The 22,042-nt window shown below is 47.0% G+C and overlaps 1 pseudogene across 1 annotated transcript; it reads left to right on the top strand.

The window, feature by feature from the left end:
• Positions 1-13,418: 13,418 nt before the first annotated feature.
• LOC308427167 (cofilin-1-like) lies at positions 13,419-13,895 on the top strand (annotated as a pseudogene). The gene has a single exon. The product of its transcript is annotated as a cofilin-1-like (transcript).
• The last annotated feature ends 8,147 nt before the right edge of the window (positions 13,896-22,042 follow it).

Genomic DNA, 22,042 nt, shown 5'->3' with positions numbered 1-22,042 from the left:
TCATCAAGGCTTCCCGCCTGGCTGAGAACCCAGCTGGGTGTAGGGGTCAGGAGTTTCCATTCCAGGGAGAATGGGGGAGGAGGGACTGTCACAACTTTGAGAAGAGAACAAGATGCAAACTGTTTAGACCATCCTGCCTCAGACTTCTGACACCTCTGCCTTCAACCAACCCCCCCCCCCACCAGACTCCTGGACCCTACACAGAAGTCACCCGTGACCCAGACCAGAGGATGAGGCTCAGAAAAATCATGCTTTGAGGTTCCCAGTTTCCCGATGCTCACCACCAACTCACTGGTCACCAGTCAAGCCCAGGAAGCGGAGGAGGGTCTCCCCGCCCCTGAAATTGTCTCCGGCCTGCGGTCGAGAATGGGGGTGGGAGGCTGTAACTGTGGAAAGTTGGCAGAGGCCACCGGCAGCAGCCGGGAGAGTGGAAAAAGTGATATCAAACCCGGAAAAATGCAGGCCGGATGGAGGGCTGGGTGCGAGGGAGGGGGAGGGGAAAACAGCTGCCCGGACGGAGAACCTAGAGAGGAGGCCAGTCCTTTCTTTCTCGTCCTTGCTCCACGGGTTTTATTGAGGGTCTACTATGTGCCAAGGCAGAGAGCCAGACCCTGGGGAGACACTGCTGGCTGCTTGGATCTCACCCTGGATGGTGAGAAGATACGTTAAAAAAAAAAAAAAAAAAAAACAACCAAGGGGATAGAAGAGTCACAGAGATTAGGGGTCATCCGGGAGGACTCTTCAATTCACCCAAGAGGAAAGTGAAACCAGAAAGAAGAGAGGCCTTCCACCAGGCCACTCAGAATGGAAAGGAAGCCAGGATAGGGAATGTGGGTACGTGGACAGCCTGCAGCCCGGGGTAGACTTTTGAACTCTGTTCCCTCTGTGCCTCATTTCCCCTCTCCACTATAAAATACATGGCAATCCCCGGGCCCAAACGGATTCGAGGATTGTTTTAAGATATCAAATAGGGCTGGGGAAACGGCTCAGTGCTACACAGGCTCAAGAGCACAAGTTCCATCAGAGCCCATGGAAAAGCCAAATACCATAGCACGGGCTTGGGACCTGACACTGAGGAGACAGAGATAAAGAGATACAGATGCCTGACCCTCGATGGGTCACCATCTGATTACTCTGTGAGCTGTAGGTCCCAGTGGGCGACCCTGTCTCAAAACTAAAGGCAAACCCAGGTGGCACACACCGTTAGTCCCAGCACTGGGGAGGAGACCAGCGTGGTCTACAAAGCAAGTTTTGGAACAGCCAGGGCTACGAAAAGAAAGCCTGTCTTGAAAAAACAAAACAAAACAGCAAAAGGTGGACTGGATGTCTGCTGAGGCCCAGTACCTGAGGCTGACCTGTAATCTCCGAACACACATTCTCCTGCATTTTAAGACCTTGAAGAAGTCCAGTGTTAGCAAAGTAAGTCTAACCTGAGGGTTTGCCTGGAAATTCCTGCCTGGATATGCCAAGGGAGGACTTTAGGGAAATTTCTTTCTTCCTTGGGCCTCAGTTTCTCCGTCTACAAAGGAAAGGGACTGAGCCTGTATCATATCTACATGTTCCAATGTTTACTTGTTTATTGTTCTCAGCCCAAGAAATGGAGTCTCCCAGGGTTAGGTTACACACTGTTCTGTCTCCAGCTGTAACAATGGCTGGCTTCTGCAGACAGATGCTCACAGACCTGTCAAATGCCCTCTGGTCTAGACAGTAGGTGTCCATGAACGAGGCAAAGCTGGGACAACAGATAAAAAAAAAACACAGCGCACCACCTACCCTGACTTAGGAAGGCCTTCCCTACAGAAACAAGTAAGATGGCTGACTGGAGCATTTCTGTGTGACAGGGTCCCATCCTGTGCCTTGGTCTCCCTTCCTCATCTCACCGAGGTCCCCATCCCTTCCTCAGTAGATGCTTTTACAGATGAACACATTGAGGCCAAAAGAGCCTAAGAAATAGACCCAGTTCGACTGGCGCAGCCACTGTCAACAGGCATCCTAGAGGGGCTTCCTTAATTTTACAGCTGAAGAAACTAAAGATAGTAAGAGGAGGAGGTCCGAGTTCAAAATACTGTGATAACAGAAAATAATATTTTTGCTGAGGGTCTTCCAGTCCTTGTGGATTGGAGTAGAGACATTGAAGGTGGGGAGGGGTGGGTTGGAAACCCTGTGGGTAAATATGGTGTATAAACCATGCTGGGACGTGCAGTCAGTAGGAAGATCAACTTCACTTGGGATGATTGAAGACTTATAAAGTTTTGGGGGGCTAAGGGTAGGGACATTCAGGATGGGCAAAGGCCATTGGCTGGGGGATTAGGATACCTAGAATGCCTCATTAGCATAAGGAGTCCTCTTAGGATCTCAGATGCTGGCTGAACAGGTTTTCAGGAGAAAGGAAATTGATCTTATGAAGTAATTGAGGCTATGTGAGGATCCTCAGGTAGAGATGGACAAGACCAGAGAAGGAAGAACTCGGCTAATGAAGGGGGTCCTCCATTACGCACAGGTCTTCAGAAGGCTTCCAGGTCAATGGCAGACTCCCACCTTAACTAGCACTCTCCCCACATTTTGCTATGTTCAAGGTACTGTGTTCTCGGTGCTTTCTGCAGGAAAAGGATTACATCATCCAAAGGCAGGCAACAGAGTCAGAGGCAGCCCCTGCTCCAGTTAGTATAGGTCCCACATGAAGACCAAACTATACGTATGTTACATATGTCTAGGGGGCCTAGGTGGGGTCCTGTGCATGCTCTTTGGTTGGCAGTTCAGTCTGTGAGACCCTGTGGGCACAGGTTAGTTATTCCGTGGGTTTTCTTGTGTTGCCTTGATCCCTCCGGCCACCATAGCAGTCTTAAGGTGGAGAAATTATAGCACAAAGAGGTTCAGTAACCCAGCCACCATTGCACAGTCAGCAAATAGCACCAGAATCCAAACTAGCAAAGTCTTGTCCCACAGTGGCTGGAGCTCATCTACTTTCTGCTGCCAGCTGTCACCCTAAGCCTAGGAAAGACTGTCATGGAAGGAGTCTTTGCTCTGCACCACTCCCCTGAGGTGGGGAGGGGCACAGAACAAAAACATTCTGAAAGCCCTCAGCTTCCAGCCAGGCCATTGCACCTCAAAGGAAGAGTACTGTTGTGGAAAAAATATGATAAAGGCTGGGAAGAAGAATGTCTCCCCAGGGGCCCCAGGGCTCCTCAGAGTCCCATCTTGCTGCAGAGGAGGGTTATGCACTGTGCTGGCTTGATCCAGAAGAGATGAAGGCCACCTGCTCCTGAGACAACTCAGCCGCTGTAGAGAACACAGAGAGGCTCCCTGTTAGTAAAATAGCTGGGGATTGTCACACAAACCATGAGGCTTCTGCCTGGAGCCCCAAAGGAATCAAGTTCTATCCCTGGCTTCCTGTCCTTGGGTAGTGGGAAGTTCAGGGTCTTACAGGAGCTGGCTCACCCCCATCTTCATGTGTGCTGTGAAGGAAGGTCTGGGGTGTGGAGGGTTTCAGTAGCAGAAGTGGAAATATGCAAGGGCCTGGCTTGGGAGGGGAAGACAGAGGGGATGTGGGAAGAAACAACTCCTGCTCAGCTCCTTCAGGGAGATTAAGTGTCTCTAGACTCTGGCCACTCATGCGACCTCAGACAAATCAAAATATACAAAAGGGGGAGCTTATGGGGAATTTGTCACATGGTGGTTTCTGTCTCAAGAACTACTTGAACATTCCATCTTAACAGCTTGAAAAAATACACAAGTTCCATCTCAATTTGAGCACTGTCCCTTCGGTTCAGAGTTCAGTTAAAAATAACACTAATGATGGGATGGGAGCCTGTGGTCCAAGTTCAAGGCAAGGGCTGTGTGTGTGTGTGTGTGTGTGTGTGTGTGTGTGTGGCATTCCTCTGCTTCATGGATGAGACTATAGAAAGTACAGGCTTTAGAACTAGAAAATAAACATTTGATCCTATCTAGGAAGCTGTTTCTGTGTGCACCTCCAGGCCTCAGTCTGCCTTCTTTTTGGAACTGATAATTCCAATCCACAAAATGAAGTGGGTTTGCCCGGTGCGGTGGTGCACACTGTTAGTCCTAGCAGCTGGGAGGCAGAGACAGGAGGATCTCTGTGAGTTTGTGCTACATAGTGAGTTCCAGGAGTACGTAAAAAGATCCTGTCTCAAAAAATAAAGATGAGATGGCTCAGCAGTTAGTCCCAGCCACCAATGATGGTTCACAACCATCTGTAATGAGATTTGATGCCCTCTCTGGCCTGCAGGCATACATACAAATTGACAAAAAGACAGACAGACAGACAGACAGACAGATAGATAGATATAGATATAGATATATAGATAAATAAATACTTTAAAAATTAAAATAAAAAAAGAAAAGAAAAGAAATGGCCTTTAAGTATTTGGGAACACTGGGGAATTTCCTTCATCTCTCAGAACTCACTTCTCTCCTCTGAAAAATGAGTTCACTGGCCTCCCTTCTTCCCCCACCGCTTTTGGTGGGGAAAAATGAAGAGGCTTATTCAACTTTATGGGTAAGAAAGACAACATGCTGGTTAGTATTCTTGTCACTTTGACACAAACTGAGGCAATTGGGAAGAGGAGAACTCAGGTGAGGAGCTGCCTCTGTCAGACTGCCCTGCTGATGGGCCTGTGGCCTTTCTTTCTTTGTTTTTCTCTTCCTTTTTTACTTTTGTTTTGTTTTTTATTTATTTATTGAGAGTTTCACTAATGTATTTTAATTATATTCTTTCCTTGCTCCAAGTCCTCCAGATCACCTCTCCCTATCTACCCAATGTCATGCTCTCTTGAAAAAAAGGAGAAAAAAAGGAAAAAAAAAGAAAAAAGAAAAAAAGGGAGCTGGGGAGATTGCTCAGTGGTTAGAGCACTTGTTGCTCTTTCAAAGGACCCAAATTCAGCTCCTCACACCCACAAGGTGACTCACAGCCATCAGTAATTCCAGTCTCAGGGGAGCCAATGCCCTCTTCCAGGCACGCACGAGGTGCACAGACACACACTCGGGCACCCTCAGGCACATAAAATAATAAAATGTTTTTAAATGTTTCTAAACATATGCACACAAAACATGGAGTCTGGTTTGTGTTGGCTGACTATGTTTGGGTATGGAGCCTGACCTGGAGTATGACCGCTCCCCAGTCACTCCATTGAGGAGTGATTTTTCTCTTTTCTAGCAGCTATTAATTGCAAACAGCTTCGTGAGTAGAGGTGAGTGGGAGTTCATGTGTGTGTTAGCTTTGTTAAGTGTGGAAGTCATCCACCATCTCTGGCTGACCCTTCCCTCTCTTCTCACAGAGTTAGTGCTCTGTAATTTGTAGCTATATTTTTGTTCAATTCATTTTATCTGTCCCATGAATATATTCTCTGAAGCATGCTTTTAGATTACTCAAATGTAATGTGTGTGTGTTTGTATGTATGTATGTATGTCCTTCAGCATTACTTTTCATATCCAATATTGTGCTTATGATATTTATTTGCATTGATAATTAACTATAGTTTCTACTTATGGGCGCTGTATACTCTTTTCCACTGTGTGGCTTGTAAACAAACAAGAGTTTCTTCATCTTCCCATTGGCCTTCTTTTGCGATTACAAACAGTGCTGCTATGAACACTGAGCACTTCCATCAGACTCTCTTTTTTCCATCTTTCCTCTCTGTCATCTGAGTCCCAGCTTACCTGGGCTGACTACCTTTGAGGTGCTAACACTGCAGCCCGGGATACAAACATCAAATATGATCTGTCACTCTCCAAGACACTTGAGAAAGCTGGGCACAACATCCTTTTCACCGGCCAATGAGCCTCCCCCAGAGGTTTCAGCAAGCTAAGCTTCCCATTGGACATGGCGTGGTCACGTGACCGTCTTCAAGCCAATCATCGGCTTGGATTAATCAGGGTTTGTCCCTGAGCAAGCTGTATTGAGTGGTTAGGTGAGGTGGTTCTTCAGGTAAAAGGCTATGCCTCTGAGCGGGAAGAAGTGACTTCAGTCCCCAGGACCCACACAGTGGAAGAAGAAAACCATACACACTAAATAAATAAGCAGATGTAATGAGAAAAATTAACAAAAGTTAATTACAGGGAAAGCTGCATGTCAAACAAGAAAAGAGGGAGTCAGGCCAGCTGGGTCCCGCTCCTCACTCCGACTGAGTTAAAGCTGCCCTGCAGTGCAGAAGCAGGAAAGCCACTATTTCTCATGCCCAGAAACTATGAGTCAGGAACTTACAGAGAAAAAAAAGTGGGTCTGAGGCCAGACAGAGATCGGGGAGATGTTAGGAACAGGGGAAGGAGAAGGACGCCTCTCTTTGGAGTCTGGTTGATGCCTCTCACCAGCTGACAGGCAAGGGTTCCAGCAAAATTAGCACCATTTGCTGTAAAGGTGGCCAATATAAGGACAATATTCATTTTATGTAGAGATTAATCCAAAAAGAAAGAAGTTAAAATAGCAATGAATCATTCACACAAGTGTGGCCTGGCTAGATGTCTGAATATTTTCCAAGGATCTCAGAGGCAAAGCTCTTAACGTTTGCTGTCGGTAAATCTGCCCTGTTTCTTGAAGCCCTGTGAACTGGGCTTTACCTTACCAGCTGCAACCCTGCCTCAGCACACCCCGGAAACTCCTGTCGGTTTATAAATTCCTTAGCAAGTCTTTGAAGATAACAACCTCAGAAGTCACCAAAATCACAAATATTCAGTTGTAGAGATAATGCATTATAAGAAGCCCACATCCATGCTCTTGAGTGTCTGTTATTCTTTTTCTGGGTGTGTGTCTATTAATGCCTGATATCGAATCTATTTTTTAAAACCTTGGGGCTGGAAATGTTTGAGCTCACTGGTTAAGCGCACGCACTGCTCCCGCACAGAACTGACACAGAGGCTCACAATCATCCACGATTCCAGTTCCAGGAAGACCTAACACCTCTTCAGTCCTCTGAAAGCCCTGCACCCATGTGACCCACATACATATGTGCAGGCAAAATGCTCACACGCATAAATACATACATACATACATACATACATACTACATAAATAAATAAAATTTTAAAATCCATTTTAATATGCTCCAACTTTGCTTCCTACGGGCTCATCCCGGAATTCCCTTCTATAGTGAAGTCAAGGATCCAACCTTATCCAAGTGAAGGTGTCTGGTCAGAGCTCCCCAGAGTGCTGTCAGAAGCTGGGTGCTGTGCCTCCAGCCTGCACCTGCTACCAATGACAGAGCCAGCTGTCCCTGGGATCTCTGCTGGAGATGATGTCACATGTCGGGGTGACACAGGCAGTAGGCAACTGTCTCATCTACATGTGGCCTCTCCAAGTAGTTCAAAATATCTGTTCCTTATCGCTTCCACAGCAAACTACCATAAATTCAATGGCTTCCCAATAGCACAGGTTTGTTTTACAATATGGCAAAATTGGGACACGGGTCTGGAGAGACTACATGCACGGCATTGTGAGGCAGTACCCTGCAGAGAAGAAGGCACGCCCTCCTCTTCAGCTCCCAGAGGGCAAGCATGTCTCTCTGCTCACAACTACCTCGTCATCATCAGGGCCAAGAATGTCAAGCCAAGCACACGCGCCATCTCTCTGACCTCTCTGCTGCGTTCCTTTCCACCCTGAGATTACACTGGGCCCACACAGATCACCTGAGATTGCCTCCTTGTTTCATGTGTGTGTGTTATTATACAAACACATGTACATGCTGGTACACATGCCTATACATGAATGTGTCAGGTAGCAACCAAGGTTTTCTGTTTATTTGTTTGTGTTTTTCATTTGTTTCCTTTTATTTTGTTAGTTTGTTTGTTTGTTTTAAGCCATTTATGTAGGAGACAGAGGCAAGAGTATTTCCATGGGTTTGAGGCCAGTCAGGTTTCTAAAACCAGTTCCAAGCCAATCATGTTCAGTGAGTCTCAAAATCAGAACAAAACAAAAACTGTGTTTGCCTTTGATTTGGTTTTTAAAGTCTCACACTGTGCAGCTCTGAAGTTGACCTGAAACTCCCTATATAGACCAGCCTGGTCTCAAACTCATAGAGATCCACCTGCCTCTGACTCCCGAGTGCTGGACTAAATATGTATGTCACCATGCCCTGAAAGATTTTCTTTTTAAAGATGTATGTATCTGTGTGTGTATGCCACTTTCCTGGCACTGGTGCCCAAGGGGGCTGGAAGAGGGTATCAGATTCCCTGGAGCAGTCGTTACTGGCAGTTTTGAGTCACCCAGTGTATGTGCTCGAAATCAAACTCAATACCTTTGCAAAAGTGGCAAGTACTCTTAACCACGGATCCATCTCTCCATTAGGATGTCATGAGATGTCTTCTTCCTCTGTGCCTTTTCACATAATATGGGACAGAGGCTCTCACAGAGCCTGGCCCTCACTGTTTCCAGCCGATCAGAGGTTCCTCAGGACCTGCCTGCCTCTGCCTGCCACCAGTGAGGGTCACAGATGCACAGCAGCATGCCAGTCTACTACATGAATGCTGGAGATCCAAACAAAGGTCCTCGTTCTTTGCCCACGGCCATTTTCCCAGCTGCCAACCTCTTCAGATCAAAGTCATCTGTCTGGTTAGCAGGTGCAAGGTAACATGTCTTCACTGTGCAATGTAACAGATCCTAGTGATTTAGACCCAGAAATTGTGGAGCGTTTTTTATGTCCCCACCATAGTGAGGTAGAGAAACAAAGGCAGGAAGGTGATAAATGGGCTTTTACTCATACACATCTTCACCATAGCCATGTTCCAAAGTGTGGTGATTTGTGCTTGGCCCGGGGGAGTGACACTATTAGGAGGTGTGGCCTTATTGGAAGAGGTGTGGCCTTGTTGGAAGAGGTGTATCACTGTGGGTGTGGACTTTGAGATCCTTCTCCTAACTGCTAGAGAAACTAGTCTTCTCCTGTTTGCCTTCAGAACAAGATGTAGAACTCTCAGCTCTTCCAGCACCATGTCTGCCTGGACACTGCCATGCGCCCACCTTGATGATAATAGACTGAGCCTCTGAACCTGTAAGCCAGCCTCAATTAAACATTGTTCTTTATAAGAGTTGCCTTGGTCATGGTGTCTGTTCACAACAATGAAACCCTGACTAAGACGCAAGGGATCTGAAGAGAAGACATGGGGGACATTAGAAACGGGTCTCTGTCCCCAGAGGCTTATCTCACCATTCTTCCTGGAGTCCATGTCTTTATTCAGACGCAGTGCTTAGAGGTAGTGTGCAATCTCTCCCCTGGACCCTGGAACTTTTGGAACATAGGGTCTAGCTGACTGGAAGAGGAGACTAGAGAGAGCCCAACACTGCAGGCTCCCATCACCTCAGAACCAGCTGCTTCTGCTAGTCATGTCTTCTCTGTCATGGTGGACTGTGTCCATGAAACTGCAAGCCAAACAAAATTTTTCCTACTTTAACTTGCTTGTGACAGGTATTTGGTCACTAATGTACCTACACTGAGCAAATCTCTCCATCTTCACCTTTCAGAAAACCCTATTCCATAGAAGTAAGACCTGTCCCCCATTTAGCCTTCTCACCCAACAAGACATTTTCCACAGTCTTGGCTACCAGGTCGGTAAACACCCCACCACCTCAACAGGGTAGTGAGGTGCTAATGACTCCTTGCTGATGGATCTTCCAGGCTTACACAAAAGTCCAGACAGACAGACAGACATACAGGCAGACACACACACACACACACACACACACACACACACACACACACACTGCTGCAAATTTAAATGTTCACAGAGTTAAGTCACATAAATTATGGGGGTCAGAGGTAGACTTTAGAGAGCATCTGACTCAGAACAACTTGTCCCATGTGATAGTTTAAATGAGAAATGTTCCCCCATAGACTCGGGCATTTGAACACTTAGTGTCTATTTGATAGAGCTGTTTAGGAAGGTTTAGGAGGCGTGGCCATGGTGGAGGAAGTATGTCACTGGGGCATGCTAGTTCACTCTCTGCTTCAGCTTGACGTTCATGATATGAGCTCATGATATATGCTCTAACCCTCATGGCTGCCTGCTACCATGCTTTTCCAATATAATGAATGGACTCTTACTCATCTGAAATTGTAATCCCAAACAAACCCTTCCCTCTCTAAGTTGCCTAGATTGTGGTGTTTAATCACAGCAATAGAAAAGTAACTAGTTCACCTGCTTAAATGGAAGAGAGGTCTAAGCTGCTTGTTACCCCTGGGCTGTCAGGATAGGAGGCCAGAACCACAGATACTTCCATTTTCCTAAGACAATCAGGAATCAGATCTTTCTGTGGAATATCTAAATCTTTAATGTATTTGTCTTTGTTATTTTATTTTATGTGTATGAAGGTTTTGCCTGTATGCATACCTGGTACCCACAGAGGATAGAACAGGGCATTGGATCTTCTAGAACTGGTTACAAACAGTTGTAAGCTGCCATGTGGGTACTAGGAATTGAATACAGGTCCTCTAAAAGATCAGCCTGTGTTCTTAACCACTGGACCATCAATTTTTTTTTTTTAGTTTAATTTTGTTTTGTTTTTTGAGACAGAGTCTCATTATGTATCTCTGGCTGGCCAGGTCACTATGTAGACCAAGCTGACCTTGAACACAACAGAATCTTCCTGCCCCTGACTTCTAAGTGCTAGAATTAAAGATGTGTGTCACCATATGTCTGTGCACGTATATGACGCACAGATGTACATGTAGGCGAAACACCCATATGCATAAAATAAAATTAAAAATTTAAAAAAATGGGCAAGACATGTCTACCAGCCACCAGTGTACCCACCCTCTACCTAAAGTCCAGCCAGAGGCTGGCATCTTACAACCTCAGATGAAAACCCAAACAGACAAGAACTGGATTCTCAGCTGTCCCACCCCCCCGGTCTGCAAGGCCAGTCCTCTCAGGACATGATTACAAGGAACAGTGTGTTCCTTTTGTGAACTCCTCACTAGCTCTCTTTCCAACAGTGCCTCTTCTTGCCACTTGGAATATCAAGGATGCTCAATGCTGGGTGGTGTGTATTTCAAACTGAACTTGGAATTACAGCAATAATGCATTTTCATTGGAAGGATAAATCAAAACAAAAGAGAATATACGGTATGAAATTTCAAAGATGCTTTATCTCTGAGGCTTCCCGCAGCTATGCATGGTAGGAACCCTTCTAAGAACATTTTCTACCTAGAGCTCCAGAGGTAGGCCATTTCGAATTGATTCATCAGCCCTAAAAGGTGAAGACCCTGGTCTGCAGCTCTAGTTCTGTCAGGCTTCCTCTTGTGGCTATAATATGATTACCACAATTCAAGCATTCCAGTTGCAGGCTGGTATCCCAAACAAGTAGTCAGAATGAGCAATAACAAAATGAAATCTCTCCCCTCCCTCTCCCTTCCCCCTCCCTCCCTCTCTCCCTTCCTCCCTCCCTTCCTTTCTCCCTCCGTCCCTTTCTCTCTCTCTCTCTCTCTCTCTCTCTCTCTCTCTCCCTTCCTCCCTCCCTCCCTCCCTCCCTTCCTCCCTCCGTCCCTTTCTCTCTCTCTCTCTCTCTCTCTCTCTCTCTCTCTCTCTCTCTCCCTTCCTCCCTCCCTCCCTCCCTCCCTTCCTCCCTCCGTCCCTTTCTCTCTCTCTCTCTCTCTCTCCCTTCCTCCCTCCCTCCCTCCCTCCCTTCCTCCCTCCGTCCCTTTCTCTCTCTCTCTCTCTCTCTCTCTCTCTCTCTCTCTCTCTCTCTTTCTCTCTCTCTCCCTCACTCCCTTTCTCTCTCTCCCTCTCTCCTTTTAATCAAGGAGGAAACTGTTTGCCAAAGACTTTTGTTTATAGCTCACTGGCCAAAGTGAATCTTACTCCCTTCAACTGCAAGGGAAGCTGGAGCAGCTACTTCAGGGCAGAAGAGAATGGAAATGAGGTTAACACACCTGCTTTTGGCTAATCCTGTTTCATCCCCTCTGTTCCAAACAAGAGGGCTTTGGTAAGGAAGTGAAGGCTATTGGCCAGAACTGTGGTATCTGCCATAGAACTCCTTCCACACCCTCCCCCATGCCCTCCCCTCTACCCTTCCTCATGCCCTCCCCCACACCCTCTCCTCTCCCTGAAGGTAGCCACCATCAATGGTGATGTTTGTCCTTTCCTCTGCCTCCATCCTGTAGAAGATGTTTGGAGGTTTTTTTTTTGGTTTTTTTTTTTTTTTTGTTCATTTCTTCCACATTACAGTGTTGTTCCTCTGTGGGATCAAGAAGATATTCTGATTACATTTACTAGAGACTGCTCTAAGAAGAATCTGCCCCGTTCAGGGCAGTGACATGTGCGGGAAGGTTTTCTGGGCTCCAGGGCAGATGCCTACTGAACGCTTGTTTGCTCTTAAGGATTTCAAATAGACTTGAATGTGCAGTAATAATTTTGTTATAAGAATAAATAAAACAACAGAAAACAGATGGTAAGAAATTTAAAAGGGACATTTATCCACAAGGCCGCCTGCAGCTTCACGGGGCCGTGGGGAGCCAGAACTGAAAGGCAGATTCTCTTTTCCTCAACTGGTCATGATTTGATGTCTAAGCCTGAGCCAGTGAGTAAGACCACATGGGCTTTTCTGGAGGACCCAAGCTCGGTCCCCACACCCATATCAGGCAGCTCTCAACCTCCTGGGGATCAGCTCCAGGGAACCCAATGCCTTTGGAGTCTGTAGGCAGCTGGGCTTGCACACATATACCCATGCCCCGCCGTACCTCTGACATACACACATAATTTAAACTAATAAAAAAATAAATATTTTTAAGATGGAGAAGAGAACTGACTACACAAAGTTATCTTCTGGCCTGGCCTCCTCCACATGGGCACCATGGCATGCCAGTCAAGCTGTCCGCTTACCTGGTAACTATATGCCTTCCTTTAAAATCCACACTGAGGAGTGTAGATATCGCCAACTATAATTGTGGATATGTATTTCTCCCTTCGGCTTGTCCGTGTTTTCTTTATTATGATCTTTCTCATGACTGAGAAATATTTCACAGTACAGATGCACTGGAACGTACATCATTCACCGATCGCCATCTGGGTTGGTGAAAATGTTTTACCTGGCTGTGAATATTTTAACATGTAGGAGAAATTATGAGAGTCAAGCTGGCTATCCAAGGGCATGTACAATTGTTAAACTGTTAAATTTAATTGAATTGAATTGTTAAATTGCCCACCAAGGTTTACCTCATACGACTGTTGAGGAGGCAGATGAGGAGAAGCAGGGTGAGCAGAGCGCTCAGGAGGAGGTCCCATTGTTTACATGACATGTCCTGGATTACAACAGTTGGCCAATATTCCCCTCAGTGGCTGTGCCCCTCCGCTGACCCAAAGCCCAGCAAAGCTTTGAAAGGACAGCTTCTAAAAGCTGGCTTGCGAATCGGATCCCAGCAACAGCTGCGGGATCAGTTCTTCTGTAGCTCTTTCTGTCTCCCTTTCGTTTCCGGAAATATGGCCTCTAGTGTGGCCGTCTCTGATGACGTCATCAAACGTTCAATGACATGAAAGTTCACAAGTCTTCAAGTGAAGAAACTGGAGAAGGCAGTGAGTGCTCTTCTGCTTGAGTAAGGAGAAGAACATCTTCCTGGAGGAGGGCAAGGAGATCCTGGTAGGGGATGTGGGGCAGACTGTGGACGACCCCTACACCAGTTTTGTCAAGATGCTGCCAGACAACTGCCACTATGATACAACCTATGAGACCAAGGAGAGCAAGAAAGAGGACCTGGTGTTCATCATCTGGGCCCCTGAGAGTGCACCCCTTAAGAGCAAAATGATCTATGCCAGCTCCAAGGATGCCATCAAGAAGAAGCCGACAGGAATCAAGCCCGCATCACAAGCTCACTGCAACGAGGAGGTCAAGAACCGCCGCACCCTGGCAGAGAATCAGGTGACAGCACCATCATTTCCCTGGGGGGCAAGCCTTTGTGAGCCACCTCTAGCTCCCTGCCTGGAGCATCTAGCAGCCCCAGACCCGCTCTTGTGTGTGGCAGGCTGCCCCTTTCCTGCCAGACCAGAAGGGCTGGGGGGATCCCAGCAGAGGAAGGGCACTCCCTTCACCCCAGTTACCAAACCTTACTTCTGCCTCCTGGACCATCCTTTTCCCTCTGTCCCTCACGGTTATGGCCTTCCCAAACTGCTTTTGATCTTCTGATTCCTCTTGGGTTGAAGCAGACCAAGTCCCGTCCTAGGCATCCAGTTTGGAGGAGAGCCTGTAGTTTTTAACGACACCCCTACTCCTCATCCTTCCCTGTCCCATGTTGCCAACTGCTAACCACAACAGTGACTCTGTGCTTGTCTGTTTAGTTCTGTGTGTAAGTGAAATATAAAAATGACCCTCCCTGCACCCCAGCTGGTTGCCCTCCCCTTTCCCTTGATCTTGGTCACTCATGGAAGTAGTACCAGTAAGGAACCTTCAATTAAAAAAAAAAAAAAAAAAAAAAAAGCTGGCCTTCGCTGTACTATGGACAACTTCACTCTGTTCTCTGCCTAGCTAGGGAAGCCCTCTTCTACCAGAGCCCCCTCTGAACAGGAAGCTTGCAGTCACCTAGCTGGGCCTGTAAGGGCCTCATAGTTAACCAAGAGTCAGATGAGATTAGGGGAGACACTGAGCCTCTGAAATGTGGGATCTGTTCAGGTTTACAAAAGACTGTGTTTAGTAGGTGTTACACAGACTGAAAACAGTGTTTGCCATGATGGTTTATACGCTCACCTAAAATTTAATTTTAATTACCTAGTTAAAAATTTAAAGATGGAGTAAAAGTTGGCCGTGGCAGCACACACCTTTAATCCCAGCACTAAGGAGGCAGAGGCAAGTGGATCTCTGTGAGTTCGAAGTCAGCCTGGTCTACAAAGCACGTTCCAGGTCAGCAAGGACAGTTATACAGAGAAACCGTGTCTCAAAGAGAAAGAAAAAGAAAGAGACAGGGACAGGGACAGAGAAACAGAGAGAAGACGTGGCTCAGAGGTCAGGAATACTTGCTCCTTTGGCAGAGGACCTGGTTCAGTTTCCAGAACCCATCCTTAACCCTTAACTCCAATTCCAGAGGATCTGGAACCTTCTTTCAGACTCCAGGGACACCAGGTACACAGGCAATGCCCATACATGTATGCAGGCAAAGCACTCGTACACATAAAATCAAAATAATAAGTAGCTCTTCTAAAAATAAAATGGCCATCCTGGTCCTGAAATCCAGCAGTGAGAAGGACGATGGAGAGTTTGGAGCCAACCTCGGTTAGGAAGTTACAGCTTAATTAAGCTATATAGTGAGACCCTGTCTCAAACATGCTACTGGACATGGTACCCCATACCTATAACCCCAGGACCCAAGAGGCAGGAGGATGCTGAGTTCAAAGACTAGCTTAGCTGTATAGTAAGACCCCGTCTCAAAACACAAGGTCTTGTCTGTGTTCTTGTCAGGCATGGTTGTGGTACATGCCTTTAATCCCAGTTCTCAGGAGACAGAGGCAGAGTTCCAGGATAGCCAGGGCTTTTACAGAGAAACCCTGTCTTGAAAAACCAAAAAGAAGAAGAAATGTCTGAGTTCTAACTGAGCCTTTCCCAGATAGTGCTCATTCTGTCTCTGTCTTTGTGTTTGTGTTTGTGTGTGTGTGTGTGTGTGTGTGTGTGTGTGTGTGTGTTTTATACATATGGTATGTGTGTGTGTGTGCATTGTATGGAATGCGTATGTGCTGAATGCATATGGTGTGCCTGTTGTATGCATGTATGTTTGTATTGGTGTATGTATATGTGGTGAGTGGTATGTGTGTGAGACAGTGTGGTTGTATGTGTTGTATGCATTCGTGGTGTGTGTGTATGTGTATGTTGTGTGTGGTATGTGTGGTGTGTGTGGTGTGTACATTGTGTGGTGTATATGTTATATGCATGTGTGTGATGTGGGCATGTGTATGGTGTATGTGTCATATGTGCAGGCATATGATGGTTCAATGTCCACACCAAGTGTCCCTCCTCTTTCACTCTCCACCTTTACTTTTTTGTTTGTTTGTTCAAGACAGGTTATCTCTACATAGCCTGGCTATCCTGGAAGCCCTATGTAGACCAGACTGGCCTCAAACTCACAGAGATCCGCATGCCTCTGCCTCCCAAGTACTAGGATTAAAGGCGTGCCCTATCACTGCCTGGTTTCACCTTTACTTTCTGAGACAGGGTCTCTAACTGAACATGCAGCTTATTGGTTTGGCTAAGTTGGCCAGCCAATGAGCTTTAGGGGTCTGTTTGTCCCTGCTCTCTACCCCCGAGGCTAGGGGGTTACAGGCACACACCTTTGTGTCCAACTGTTTATGTAGGTCATGGAGATCCAAACTCTGTTCCTTGTACTTATGTGTCTTGTACTTTACCATCTGAGCCAGATCTCCTGACCCTTTCCCCTTTCTCCACTGTGTGTCTGTGTGGTGTTTGTTTGGGTGGATTTTACAGGTTCTTTCTTTTTCTTTTTTCTTTTTTTTTTTTTTAATTTTGCATGTGTCTATGCATGTGCTTTACCTGTGTGTATACCTGTGTACCTATTCACATATATGTGGGTACATATGTGTGTGCTGGTGTATATATGTGAATGTGCTCATGAAAGCCAGAGGTTGACACCAGCTGTCTTCAGTAACCTCTCTCTCTCTCTCTCTCTCTCTCTCTCTCTCTCTCTCTCTCTCTCTCTCTCTCTGCCTTATATATTGAGGCAGAGTCTCTTACTTGAACCCAGCACTCACCAATTAGACTAGGCTACCTAACCTGCTTGCTCCAGGAATTCTGTCTCCAATTCCCTGCATCCTGGAACCCTGGTGTGGCTGTCATGACTACCTGTCGATGATGAAGGTCCAAACCTGGTCCTCATACTTAACACAGCAAACACGTTTCCAATACCTAGGCCTCCACTTTCTCTTCTTCCTCCTTCTCTCCAGTGCTTTGATCTCGGGCCTGCGCCACCTGAATAATTTATTTATAGATTAGAGCACTGAGGCCTGGAGAGATGAAATGACTTCAAACTAAGTGGCAAATAAATAACAGCAGGTTGGTGGAGAGCATCCTCTCTTTCTGGGTGTGGGTCGCTAAGGGGACAAGATCCCGGAGAACGCCAGCACAGCCAGAGGAGTCAAGAGCATGGAAAATGTCACTCTCAGCCAATTTTCCTGAGGAGCCCTGGCTGAGGCTCAGCCTGGGAACGGAAAGTGTGCAAGTGTGCAGGGAGGAGGCGCAGCCTCGTCCAGTGTCCATCCGGAGAGGTTGTTTGCAAAGTCCGGCTATGAAAGGTTAGGGGTGGGGACTGTCGGGCTTGCAGGGGGAAGGGCAGATCCTGGAAGCAAGAGATCTGGCATCTGCCCAGGGAGAAGCACCCAAGTTTCTTGCTTCCTGTGTGGGTTCCTGGGCCCTGCCATTTTATGCTGTGCCTTGCCTGTTCCTCAAACCATCAGCCATCTCTGAAACCCAGAAAACCAAAGCTGTGGAGACCAAAGAGAAGGGCAGTGATTATCCCTTTGCCAAGGCTGGACCTGAGAACCATCAGCTAAACCAGATATGACCCGATCTCTCTGACACCAGAAAGTGCAGTGCTCATGACTTCCACGACAACAGACACAAGCAAGGCTGTCATCAGCCTGGTGCTCGATACAAACATGTGGTCATACTATGGGCTGGGTGGGTGTGGCTAAGTTAATAGGGTGCTCACCTAACATTCATGGAGCCCTAGGTTCAGTTCGAAGCATACATAAACCGGGTGTAGGGACGTATACCTGGACCCATAAGAGTCATAAATGAGAGGCCAGCCACGTCAATATAAGCAAAGACCGTCCAAAGAAAAATTATATGCGGTCCTGACAATTATTAATGGCTCTATCTGGAGCTCCTAGTGCCACTCTCCTGAAACAATGAACACTTCAGACCCTCTGAAAGGACCCCTCCCTCAGGCCTCCTCACAGCCACAGAGGGGGCACTACCTGACACATTGGTGCCATCAAGGCAGTAAGAACCATCAGTTAGGGTCCTCAGAACAGTTGTTCACACTCGTCTCATTACTTACGTAACAACCGTTTGGTTTCCCAATTAGAGGCAACCTCAATTTACAACTGGAGGGGCCTTGCACAGTCTTTGAAATATCCAGATAGGGAAACTAAGACGCAGACAAAAGCAGAGATTGTACAGAGCGTCAGCCTACGGTCTTGGTACACTAGGTCCCTGCTGCCTGAAACCTCAGTTGATCATCACTGTATCTGACCACACACATGCTGAACTTTAGCTATTGGTGACAGAAGGAAGAGGAAGGGAGGAAGAATCTGCCTCAAGGTGGAACTGAGAGCCAATCACTTGTCTCTTGTACCTGGCAGCCATAGTCATGGCAACTGTCTCCTTGGTTGCTATAGCGCAAAGATAGTTGCCATGGTAACCACCGCCCAGAGCTGGCAATTTCCTAGCATGCAAGATTCTCTATAAAAACCCAGAAGCAAGTCAGCACCGCACACTGACCTAAAGCCAGGCTTCCTGCATCCTCAGCCCAGGCTCCACAGCCGCCTGACCTTCCAAGATGAACACACCCTCCCCACCCTGCTGTTCTGCCTGCCTGGTGCTTCCCACATTCCTCAGGCCCCCAGTCAGGATCTCCTTCCCACGGCATCTCATCTCGCCCTTGGCTGCTGGTCAGCCAGCTCATCCTCCTGGGAACGGGCTGACATGGGCTTATCAGAAGACTCATCATAAGTGTTTTCAACATGATCTGAGGCTCCCTGAAGACCAAGAGGCCTTCAATTCCCTTTGCCCTCCAGAGGAAATGGCCTCCAATGCTGGAACTCCAAACACTGTGCTCAGAACCAGGAAGTCATGTGAGGTAGTCAGACCCTTTAGATGGTGGTTGGTGCCTGGCAGAACCTCTGGCTAGTTATGGAAACAGCTGTGGTCTGGGAGGCCAAAGGCTGAGAGCCCACCCGACTCTGAGCCCATCTCCTATTTGGCTTTTTATCAAGTCCTTCCATCTGGTGCTGTCTCTCCACCAGAAAGCTAGAGATGAGGATGACAGAAGACCAGGTGCAGTCTCCCGAACTTCATACTGTCCAGAAATACTGGGGGTGGTGTTTTAAAGAACTGGCCTGCCCTCCTGGGTTCTTTCTGAGTAATGAAACTAAGCCTAATGGTTCATGCCAGTAATCTCAGCTCTGGTGACTTAAAAGGATCATGAGTTTTAGGCCAGCCTGGACTATATAGTAAGATGCTGCCTTTAAAATTAAAAATAATAAGTAAATAGGGCTGGAGAGATAACTCTGCCATTATGAGCACGTACTGCTCTTTCTGAGGACCTGAGTTTGGTTCCCAGCACCCCCATCACATAGCTCACCACCTCTAACTCTAGCTCCAAGGGATTCAACACCCTCTTCTGGATTCTACAGGCACCTGTATAAATATGATGCGCAAAAATGCATACAAGCACACGCATACATGTAAATTTAAAAACAAAAAACAAAAGAAGAGAATCCCACGGCCCACAGAATCAGCTAAGCAGGGCTCACAGGGGCTCAGAGAGGCTGAAGCAGCCTTCATAGAGCCTGCATGGGTCTCTGCTAGGTCCTCTGCATATGAGTTATGGTTGGGAGCTTGATGTTCTTGTGAGACTCCTAACAATGGGGGCAGAAGGCGTCTCCGACTCTTTCACCAGCTTTTGAGTCCCTTTTCCTCTGACCGGATTGCCACCTCCAGCCTTGATATGAGGTTTTGTGTCTAGTCTTATTGTAACTTCTTATGCATGTTCAGTTGGTATTCCTGGAAAGCCTGCCCTTTTCTGAAGGAGAAAGATGTCGATGGGGTGGGGGCTAGAAAGAGTGGAGAGAGGGGAAACTGCAGTCAGGATGTAATTATGAGACAAGAATAAATAAAAACTAATTGATTGATTTTTTTTTTTTTCAAAAAGTCTCTCCAGGAATGGTGACACATGCCTTTAATCCCAGCACTCAAGAGGCAGAGACAGGTGGATCTGTGTAGGTTTGAGGCCAGCCTGGTCCATATATTAAGTTCTGTGACAATCAGGCCTACCTAGATGGAATCTGCCTCAGAAAACAACAGGAAAATAATTGATGCTCATGATTAGGGCTGAGAGATGGCTCAGCAATTGAGAGCACTGTCTGCTCTTCCAGAGGTCCCAGCACCCACTCGATGAATCACAGCTCCAGTTCCAGGGCATACACCACCCTCTTCTGACTTCCACAGGCACCAGGCACACGTGTAATGCACATACATACTTAAAGGCAAAATACTCAGAAACATAAGATCTTTTTCAATGAAATTAAATATTGAAAAATAAGTAAATAAATTTTTAAAAACCAACTTGAGGAAAAGAGACAGAGAGATGACTCAGTAGCTGAAGTTGCCATGTAGGTATGACACCTACGTTCAATCTCCAGGACCCACGTGTATCAGTCAGGGTTCTCCAGAGGGGGGAGGGGAGAAGGAAGGGAGGGAGAGAGGATTTTTTAGAATGGCTTACAGGCTGTGGTCCAGCTAGCCTAACAATGGCTGTCTACCAAAAGAAGCTCCAAGAATCAAGTAGGATTTTAATACACAAGGCTGGGTGTCTCAGCTGGTCTTCAGAATATACCAGACTCTTAAAGAGATAGGCTCTCCTGCCCGCAAAGGAATGGACTTGCCAGCAAGAAATGCCAGCAGAAGGCGTGGCCCAGACTAAAGGTGGCTCTCAGCCTCTCAGAAGATCTGGATTAAAAATGGGTCTTCTCACTTCTAATGTTTAATAAAAAAAAAAAAAAAAATCCCTCATGGGTACCCAGTGACTTGGGTTTTAATTAATTCTAGATGTGGTGAGGTTGACAACCAAGAGCAGGCATCACCCATGTGAAGAAGAAAACCAACCCCAAAGACTTTCCTGTGTGCACTTTGACATACATGACCAGCACACACGAATGAATGAATGAATGTCACTAACTGAAGAGTTTTTACATTAACATTACAAAACCTACATTAACTGAGTAGTTTTTGCAAGTTGAAAGTCTGTCGACAAGAAAGATCAGGCTAGAGGGAGAAGCCAGAGGTGACATAAAAGGACCAATTACCAGTCCAAAGAGTGGACATTGTTCTGTGGATCTCAGAGACTCACCAAAAAGTCCCTTCCCAGCTCTAACCTGTGCAATTCTGTCCTCTGCACACAGCTGTGTAGGGTGAGGGATGAAGGTTGGGACACAGAGAGCACAGTGCACTGTGGGAAAATTGCCTGTTCGTTGTTTTATTTAATAATTTCTTAGAGCTAGAGTAATATTTCAGTGGTTAAAAATACATGGTGCTCTTGCAGAGGACCTGGGTTCAGTTCCCAGCACCCACAGCCACCAGGTCCACGGGGCTTAATGCACGGCATGAACATGGCGCACACACATCCACGCAGGACAGGTTGAGATTGCTGGGTCTCTCAGATGTTCAAAGGAACTACATGCTCCCCTTCATCCTGATGGCGGGACAAACAAAAGAGCACATCTTGAAGGCATGTGGGACCACTAAAGGGTTTCTAACTGCACACCAGGCACGCTGGGAAGGAACTCTAGGAGAAGATGGGAGCTGTACAAACATTCCCGGAGACGTTGTGCGGCTTGGATTTGGCACCCGCTCTGGACTTGATCAGGCCCAGATTTCTCTGGCAGGATTCAGCCTAGAGTCAAGAGCTGAGTCTCAGTCTTAGAGCTGACCTGTGGCTCAGACTTCTCCATCGCAAAGTGCGGCCTTCCCTTGCGTCCACTTTGCAAACAGCCACCCCTGGGGGGGCAAATCTGTTAACTGGCCTAGACTGCCCTCTGCTGGTAAGAGAAAACACTTAGCAAGGGGAGCCTCTGCCTCCAAGAACTCCAGGCACACGTTTATTTAGAAGACTCCTCACTTCACTTTTTACCTAGTTCTTTGTCCCCTACATCACTTCAGCCCAGAGCCCAGTCAGGTACGAAGGTGTGCACCCGCAGCTCCAACAGAGGCTGAAGCGAGAGATTAAGGTTTCAGGGCAAGCTGGAGCCACACAGCAAGCCCCTAGAGAGTGGGGTGTGCTGACACACCCCATCCTTCTTACAGCCCTTCAATGGGCTCTTTCGCCCAA

Source organism: Micromys minutus, assembly GCF_963924665.1.
Source record: "Micromys minutus genome assembly, chromosome: 11".
In the NCBI taxonomy this organism is placed as follows: Eukaryota; Metazoa; Chordata; class Mammalia; order Rodentia; family Muridae; genus Micromys; species Micromys minutus.
This window is presented reverse-complemented; position numbering and strand designations above follow the sequence as displayed.